The sequence below is a fragment of the Malania oleifera genome, chromosome 5, assembly GCF_029873635.1.
Source record: "Malania oleifera isolate guangnan ecotype guangnan chromosome 5, ASM2987363v1, whole genome shotgun sequence".
NCBI lineage: Eukaryota > Viridiplantae > Streptophyta > Magnoliopsida > Santalales > Ximeniaceae > Malania > Malania oleifera.
This window is the reverse complement of record NC_080421.1, coordinates 85533083-85543578: the sequence shown is the minus strand read 5'-3', so window position 1 is coordinate 85543578 and position 10496 is coordinate 85533083.

Sequence of the window (10496 nt, the reverse complement as noted above, 5' to 3'; positions counted from 1 at the left end):
GGATGACAATTGTTCGTGAAGCAACAAATATATGCAAAAGTTTAATGAACACACCATATTATGTTTAAATTCAAAAAACAAACATTAGAGTGGGTTGTTGTTGAGGTACAAACCATAACACCATATATATCGAGTGATTTGTCATTATCAAAATCGGATTGGACTCATAGAGTCAATAGTTTGAATACATTATTTCTGAAAATAAGGATATGATCATCTCCACAGTTTAGAATAAACTAAGAATTTATATATATATATATATATATATATATATATTTTTTTTTTTTTAAATAAGAACGGAGATGATCAAACCTAATCACTTTAATCCTTTACAAAACATGTTTAATAACTCAAACTAATCATTTCAAATTCTGGATTTCTTTACCCCTTTTTAGAATCGTAACCAAGTTCTCACACGTGTGAGAAGCTGGTAGGGAATTCAATAACATCAACACCTTGTCATCTTCCCCGAATTCACATCAACCAGCATTAAATCATTTGTGTTTTGATTGAATGCATTGATGTGCTAGTTCAAATCTGAACCTTCCATCATCTTAAGCCAATATAACTTTTGCTTCGGAAATAATTTATTCGTAAGAGACTTAGACATACACTGACTTTCAAATTTCTGCCAAACAGCCATAGGAGAATCCTTTTCCATGACGTGATACAACGCATTATTGGCCAAACACAATCTGATAGCAGCCACAACCTTTACTTCCACTTCCTTCCAATTTGCGTCATCCATGCTTTCTGGTTGAACTCCGTATAATGCCTTCACCATACCTTGTTGCATTGACAGATCCTTCACCCTTCTCTGCCACAAACCAAAGTTTTCGGTTCATCAAATTTGACAACGTTAAATTTTACAGATGAAGTTTCAGAGGCCATTACAACAATGCTCTGATACCAATTTGTTATGTAAATTGAAACGCACATCGGAATATCAGATCAAACAAATGCAACACTCAATGGTAAAATATAGAACACCACAACCACACAAATTATATGAAAGCAATCTTTCTTACTATATTGTGTCAAAGACATGAACGACCATTACAAATACATCATAAAAGACATAAAAATAGAGTTGTCGGAGGCTTTCCCTCCAAACCCCAATCAACTTAACGTCCTTTATTCAAAATTTGAAAATCTGTGTTGGGTTCCTGAGCCAAACTGTTGACGGTTTATACCATACCGTCGACGGTTTCAGGCAGAGAGGAAAAACTCTCAGACACTGCCCTAAACCATTGACGGTTAAAAGGCTACCGTTGAAGGTTTCCCCTGCTGCTTTTTGATTTCCTTCATGGTTTCCCTTTGCGCATGTCTACCACTCTTATATATATATATATTTGTAAATGTGATCTATCCCTATTGAGAATAAATAATATCTTGGGAAAAACATATGAAGTTTGTCTTGTTGAACATTTTGAGATATTGAGATAGTAAGGACATTGAAGAGTTGAGTATATTGTTGATTAAGGTTATTGTATACTTTAAAAACCTTTAAAGGAATATGAGCTTATTTTTGAATATTTTGTGAAAATTATCATTGAGAATGGACACCACATTTTTTACCTTTGTGAAAATTGAAAGCCTTAAATCATGGTCTATGTTGAACATTACATATCTTGATTGAATATGTATATCTTTGTGAATATTGATCCTTTAAAAATATATTTTTGGAGATCTTAAACATTTTGGAAAATAGAATACTTTGGTTCAAACTTGCCTTTCTAATTGCGATCTAAATTGCAAAAATCATATCCCCACCTTTTCTTTTTTATATAGACAAAGGGGGAGCTACATTTCAAAGCATCTCAAGTTTTTTAAATTGGAAATATTTCTTGAACATAGTTATGAACATGAAATATTTATAAATGGAGCTTTTTGGCATATTTAACCTTTCCTTAACAATTGATATTTTTAAAAAAAAAATCCCCACAATTGATATTTTCACCCCTTAGTTATCGGTTTTCATGATGTCAAAGAGGGAGAAGAAAGAATAAGAACAACTAAGTATGAAAAATAGGAACTTGTTTGTCTGTGAAATTGAAAGATATACATTATTTGATTGAGCTTCATTAAATACCTCATTTACTTTATAAGTTTATTCCTATTTTTGAAAATAATAAGTTTGTTGGAATTGGTGTATTCCTAAGAGGGGGGCGAATTGGAATTTAAAAATTTTTCTTAGGTTAAAATAGATATCAGTATTACACAACTTAGGATCTTTCTAGGCTTATACCAAATCAATATATAAACAGTATATTCAGAGTAATGTAAAATATCATACAGGTGCTAAAAATAAATTACAGATAAATAAAGCTGACACCAGATATGATATCGGGGTTTAGCAATACTGCCTACATCCCTGCCTCAAGTTTACAAGTAAAAGGATTCCACTAAGGCTCACTTTATGGGTGGAGCGGCACCTAATACAACACCTTACCAGGATGGTGCACCTAACTTTCCTAACCAGGTCAAAGCCAATCCGAGACTATTCATAGGACTAGTCTCCCTCTTTCGACCACACGTCGAGAAATACAACAAATATTCAAATGAAAAATTTCGTACAACCAGATTGCTTCTAATACAAGAAAATTTGCACCGATATGCACAAGTAATAATTAATGCACTTCAAGATGGTAAGATCTATAAGTTCAGTGCAAATTTGTGTGTAATAACACTCAAGTTAATGTCACTAAGCAATCAAGTGTAAGAGTGTATTATTAATCGATATTTGAAATAATATATATAAATATATCTCAATCATAAATAGGGTTTCAAACATTTCCAAGAGAATGACCAAATATCTCAAAAATATTTTCAAAAAATTTAAGCACAAGAGATATTAGAAAACCAAGCTTGTCAAAAATGATTTCTACAAGAACACAACACAAGCTTAAGAGTCTTACAATCAATATGCAAAGACACACAAGCTAGCAAGATTTTCCCCACACAATAAATTTATGAGCTAAATCTATGGGGAAAATTTATAGCTTACTCTCATTAACAAAATCAACACTCAATCAAAACCAAGAGAGTATAGCTTGTAAAGGGAACATAGGTGATCTCAATATGCTCTCACTCAATAAGATTTTTCAAAGGAATAAGCAAAGGATGAGAGTTTTGGCTTGTATATGAAGCAAAAGGCTCTTAAAAATTCAGAGGATATTCCCTTAATCAAATCCTTAATCTTGGCTTAAGCTGTGCAAATGAACTCATATTTATAGGCATGAGAATAATTATGACCATTGGGGACACCAAGGGAATTATTAAAATTATTTTAAAAGAGTTTAAGAAAATTAACCCTGTTTTAATCCCAAAAAATCTCGGTAAAAATTGTGTAAGCCGAGAGGTTCGGTCGACTGAAACATTTTTGAACTGTAGGTTCGATTGACCAGACTTGAGGCGATTTCAGAACCTCTGAGGTTCGGTCGCCCAGCCCAAGTTCAGTTGACCGAAGTTGAATGTTCGGTCGACTAGGTCATTTTTCTACTACAAGTTCGGTCGACCAGAGTGTTGGGATTTCCAACGTGTCTATTCGGTTGACTAGGGCGTTGCAGTTCATTTTAGAGATGGTTGACCAACTAGTCAACTTTTTGACCCTGGAGAGGTTTGGTCGACCAAGGGTGTTAATGTATTGTGGTTCGGTCGACCGACCATATAAAAATTTTAATTTGAGTCCAATTTTTCTTTTGAAATCACCCGTATTCTCATGATAATTATTTCTAAGATATGTAGGGCCTTTTTCATGTAGTGTGTTTGGACCTATGGTTAGTCTATGGTCTTTTGAACTTTTTATTAATTAGCCCCAAAAACTTGGCATTGGTCAACCGATCCCTAAGGTCCTTTGGTTTTCTATAGTCAATCTACAGTCATGTTGAACTTATAGTCCCTACCATGCATGACATGCATTAATTATTATAGACCCGAAATAAAATATAATACAAAGAAATTAAATACTTTGGGTCTTCTTATCCCTTTAAGTCTCCATGTGGCGCCATATGATTTTGCCAATACATGTAATACTTTGTATTTGTCATTATCAAAACGAGATAGGATTCAAAAAGTCAACGAAGTTATTATCAAAAAAGGGGAGATTGTTAGTTCCAAAGTTTCATTCACTTGGTTTTTATGATAACAAACTATTTTATACTAATGACTTTGTATTTAAAATTGTGATTCAATAGGTTAAACCATTAAGTATAAAAACTTGAGAGAAGATTTGAAGATTTCATTTTTTTATTTTATTTCTTTGTATTGTTTTCTCTCAATTGTAAAGTTGTATGCCTTTTAGAATATTCATGTCATGACACTAATTAACTAAAAATGAAAAATGCAAATAATATAAGGAGATTGTTTAGACTGCTACTAGGGGAAGTCGACTAGCCGAGGAAAATGGCCAAGGGGTTGATTGCCCTATGAAGGTTGGTTGACTAGCTTAGGAAATAGGCTTGAAGCGGTCGACCAACCCAAGTGGGCATGCATTCGATTGATTCAGATTGTTAGGTACTTCAATAGTTAGTTTTTCTCTCTAATGGCTAGTGTGCGGTTGATTAGCCTATGACAAAAGTCGACCAACCTAAATAGAGAATTTACTACTAGTTTTTATCTAAACTCTTTATATTTGCTTATTTAAGCCTAAGGAACATTATCGAAGTATCTTATACCTTTTTATCAAGTGTTAAAACTCCTATCTCTTAAAAACTCTATTTGTGCTCAAACTTACTTATTCTTAACATATAGATGTGATGGAGAGGATCCCAACCTGTATTTAGGAGCTCTTGAAGTTCGGTATTTTGAATTGATTTTATTCAAATTTAGATAAAAATAGTGATAGGTAAGGTGAGGGAGGCACTCAGCCCTACAAACTTAGTTACGTAATTTGGATGAACGGCCACTTTCAGCTTGGTAGCTACTTCGTCATACAAGCAAAAAACGTACCCTCATCATCATCATCAACTCGATCAATGGATGAGTACTGTACTGCACATCCTTAATATATCATAAAATTAATTAATCAACTAAGTGGGCATTCAGTTCCTTTTCCTGTCAACATTATATATGTTTTCATTATTCATGCACCCTAAAGCTTAAGAAAAACATGACATTAGTGTATTATCAAATACAAAAGCAGCATCAGTGCTTGGTTTGGTAGGAGAGATAGAGAGGATAACTTGTGTCTTAATCAAGTGGGTTCTTCCTTGCCCCACCTCCCATCACTCTTCCACCCTACAGCTCTCTCTCTCTCTCTCTCTCTCTCTCTCATGAGAGGGTTTGGGTAAATGAGATTACGTGGTCATCATCAGATGAATGGGAAAGCCGACCAACCACTTCAGCTAACAGTACTCTCGTCCTTCACCCCATATTGCTTTTGTAATGTCCTTGCTGAGATTATTGTATAGCTTTTAATTAATAATAAACACATGTGACCGTTTATATCATTATGTGGGCAGACCAACCACTCATATATATCCATATATAATCTTCCTTTCCTTTTTCTTTCCCTCCTCTCTGATGGAGGGAAGGCCCTTTCTTAAATGTTCAATACATATGTAGGCAGCTTTTCATTGAATGAACGTAATCTTAATATAAAATATCATATCACACAATTAATATTGAGAGGCGAGATTTTATTTTTTGGACCTGCTTTAATATTAAAAAGCCTACTAGAAACGGACCCCCACTCATAGCTTTTTTAATGTCTGTTACTTTTTTGAGAGTTAATATTTTATTAACAAAAAGATGTTGAAGGACAAAAGCTTTGGCGCTTATTCACTACGCAAAACCTAACTTTTAACTATCTTGTTGCAGGCTCTATAAGGTTTCACCGTGACTATGGGGAATCATTTGGCCCCCTCACCTTGTGAAGGGAAAGGGAGGATTCCTGCTGTTGTGAAAAGGCAATATTGTTCCTGAAGCCTATATATAATGTATGCATGGCCACACATACAATACTATAGCAAAATAAATTGAACTTGATACAATTTTATTTTTGATAGGTTGTTTACTCTCACATTATTGTAATTGGGTTGGAATCAAAAACGAAAAGTGAGCAAGCTACGAATTGGCTTCCGAACTATAGCAATCATATTTGCTTGAAATTAGCAAAGCGAGATTGTCAATTTAGTTGTTATATATGATGCCAAATCTATTGGTTCTTATTAGAGGCATTGTTAAGGTTGTTTGCGAACATTAGTAGAAATATGATAGTTGATATTGTATTTTCACCAACTTTGATACTGATGGTGAGAGTGGATGCCATCGTCGACACATCACTTCACAAAACATTGTTCTTTATTAGTGATGTTGGAACACTTGCCTTCATTATAAATCTTCTGTTATTGCCTAGGCCTCCCCACAAGTCTCTCTAAGATTCCCAACTCTCAAAGAATTGCATAAACAACCATTTGGATGAATATTTCCATATAAATAAATCATACTAGTGGAGATGATTAATTAAATGCAATATGAATCAAATATGAATGTTCATACAAGTCAGGCCATGAAAATGACCATCTTGTCATGTGAGGTAAATTATTTCCTCCCTTGAAAACATCCTCAATAAAATTTTATTTATATTCTTTGGTTGTATGTGTGTGTGTTGAAGGTGGTGATATAGTGGCCGCAAAGCAACTTTGCTATCATAGAAAAGCAAAGCTGGTAAGGTGTGATGGATATCGAAGTCTTTAAGCAAAGCAATTAACCAAGTTAATTCACATGTAGTAGAAACAAGAGCCCTGTATTCAGATTCAACTGATGATCTTGTACAGTGTTTTGTTTCTTTGATTTCCAAGAAATAGGAGAATCACCCAAGAAAACACAAAACAAGCACTTAGCATGAAGAACATTCTTTATGTCTTGCACAACTTGAATATCATTGCTTGCTATTATCACATCATCCATATAAACAAGCAAACCAATAAATGAACTTGTAGTGACTTTAGTAAGCAAAGAGTAGTGACAATTAGATTCTGAAAATCCATGAGTCAAAAGGCAATGTGATAACATGTGAAACCATTGGCGAGAAGCTTGCTTGAGTCCACATAAGGATTTAGTCAATTTACATACTCATGTCTTCCCCACACTTCCATAACCTGGAGGAAGTGACATGTATACCTCTTCCTCTAAATCTCTATGAAGAAAAGCATTATTGAAATCTAATTGATGTAAATACCATCCTTTCACAGTAGGAATAGCAAGTAAACATCAAACATTAGTGAGTTTAGCAATAGGAGAAAAAATATCAAGAAAATCCAAATCTTCTTGTTGAGCGTACCCTTTAGCTACAAGTCGAGCTTCGTATCTTTCAATGGTACCATCTGACTTATATTTAATTTTGTACACCCATTTGCACCCAATGAGATGCTTATCAGGAGGTAAACTAGTGAGAACCCAAGTATGATTTTCTTTAAGAGCAGCTAATTCAACTGACATAGCATTACGCCAATGAGGATATTGCATAGCTTGAGAAAAATACTTTGGTTCGAAATTAGAAGACAAGGAAACAATATAGGCTTGGTATGCAAAGGACAAGTTGGAGTAAGAAATATAAGTAGAAAAAGTATAAGAAGTACATACCTTGGAAGAAGTTGCTGTAAGGGAACCAAAGTCTGAAGCAGAATTGCTGAGATGACAATGATATTGCTGCAAGTAATTTGCGGGATGTCTTTGTCTAGTGGACCTTCAAAGAGAAGGAACATTATCAATGGCATAATTAGTATCTGGTGGAGGATGAGGTAGTTGTGTATTCCTGGAATCTGAGATAGAATCATAAAATGGAACTAGTAAAACAAAAGAATCCAAAGACACAACAGGTGGTGATGAAGAAGTAGCAGAATTACACCTGTAGGGAAATATGATTTCATGAAAAACAACATCTCAAGACAAAAAATAAAAATAAAAAATAAAATTGTATGAGATTGTAAATCATAGAGTTTATATCCTTTTACACCAAAAAGATAACCAAGAAAAAAACACTTGCGTGCTCTGGAACCAAATTTGTTTCTGTGGGTAGAAAGAGTACTAGCAAAACAAAGGCACCCAAATACCTTGAAATGAGAGTAAGAAGGTTTGTTAGAGAAAAACAATTCATAAGGGGACTTATTTGAAAGAAGTGGAGTGGGTAATTTGTTAATAATATAAGCAGCTGTTAAGGCACAATCACCCCAAAAACATAAAGGTAGATGAGCTTGAAATCTAAGAACTCGAGCCACTTCCAAAAAATGTCTATGTTTTCTTTTGAAAATCCCATTTTGTTGAGGAGTTGCATTAAAACTCCTTTGATGAATGATACCCTTAGAAGCATAATAATTGGTCATAATGAACTCTAGACCATTATCACTTATAATGGTTTTAACTTTGTGATTAAATTGTGTTTCAGCAAAGGCAAAAAAAAAAAAAGTAACTTAGGTAGAGTTTCAAATTTATGTTTTAGCATATAAACCCAAGTTGCCCATGAAAAATCATCCACGATTGTAATAAAGTATTGAAAGCCTTCCAAAGTGGAAGTAGAAAAAGGACCCCATATGTCAGTATGAATGATTTCAAATGGTGCTGTAGTAACAGAAATTCTTAAAGGAAAAGATAAATGAGCTTGTTTTGCATAATGGCATATATCACAAATGTTTGCACTAGGAGAATTGATAATAGAATTTTTTTTATTCAACAAACATTGTCTAGCATTTGATGGATGACCTAGACGATAATGCCATATGTCTAAGATTTGAGGATGGGAAACAATTGTATTAGGAAAATTAGAAGTAGAAGATACACTAGAAATAGAAGCATCAACTATAGCAGATGTTGATGGCTTAGATGGCAGCAAATAATAAAGTCCATCTTGTTGTTCACCCCGACCCATCGTCCTCCATGTATATAGGTCCTGAATGAAACATGATTTATTTAAGAAAACAGTAGCACATTTAGTAAAATGAATAAGCTTAATAACTGATAAAAGGCTGAATGAAAAAGATGGAACACATAAAACATTAGTCAAGGTTAAGGTATTAGAAATTTTGACTATGCCTATGTGTGTAACACTGACTTTGAGACCATTTGGATGAGTCACAAAAGTAGTTTGAACAGGTGAATATGAATGCACCAGTATAAATGATCCAAGGTGCATTAGAAGAGTTGTTTTCAACTTTGTTGATGAATGAAGAAAAATGTTGAAAATTAATAGCAATGAAGATACTATGTTGAGGAGAAGGAAATATACTTGATTGGTTAAGAAATGTCTGAGAATTTTGCTGAGCACCTACTTGATGAGCCATAGCAGGTTTAACTGAAGAATTATGTGAATCAAGCATAAAGAGAAGTTGTTGACACTTCTCTCGAGTAAAAGGTAAAGAAGATCCTTCAAAAATTTGTGCTCTCAGTGAAATGGTATCAGAAAAATTACCATTGACAGAATTAATTCGAGACTTTGTAAACTTGTAACTAGGAGGGTATCCATGAAGTTTATAACATTTCTCTTTGGTATGCCCCATCATGCCATAGAGGCTACACACTAGTTTAGGTTTCGAGAGGCCTTATTGAAGGGGCCTACTGCGGAATAGCCCTAAGTTTTGGCTGTAGTGCATACGGATAACAAAAAAAAAAAAAAAAAAAAAAACAAAAAACGATTTGCATTCCCGGGTTAAACAAAAATTGGATCTTTCAAACCCACATCACAATAAAAATTCTATCTTGCAAATCCTAATTATGTGACTAGGATCATACCTGCGAGATCTTTCTGATTTGATCTTGAATCTGTAAGCATGAAGAAGAACTCCCAAGTTTGCAAGCACGAAGAGGAACTCCTGGATCTGCAAGATCAAATAAGAACTTTTGATGATGACTAGGGGTCTTCTACAGTATTCCTCGAACACGCCTTACTCCTTAAAGAGTGGGCTCGTCAGCAGCGGCTAGGGTTTACTTCTCTTGAGGACGTTTGCCTTTGTGCGTGCATTTTAGTCTAACCCTCGCCGCTGAATTGAGAGCGCGTATATAGGCTACAACAGGGACCTCTGGGCAAATATGACTAGAGCTTCCAACGTAATTAAGAATTCCTAATTCGACCCGGATTAATCCTTAATTATGTTAATTACAATTCATACAACTAAGGAATTATAATTGCACTCCCTGTCATATTTGAAATTAAATTTCGAGCTCCTATTATTAAATGCTTATTTATCTCCCCATGTAAAGATTACAGATACCCATCAATTAAATTAAATTACTGACAATTTAATTAATTAACATATTAATTCCCTGAGACGTTCCACTTAACTTATTTGATGTATCAGATTCAAAATCCACCTGCAGGGTTTGACATAATCAAAACTTATAAGCTTCCTCAAGGAGGTATCATCAATCCCGGTACCAAGACATGGATTCCATCAATAATTAATATTCACCATACACATAATGTCATTACCCAACTCATTGAGTTTATTGACCCATAAAGAATCTCACTCTTCTATGAATCAAAGTAATAAACACTACAT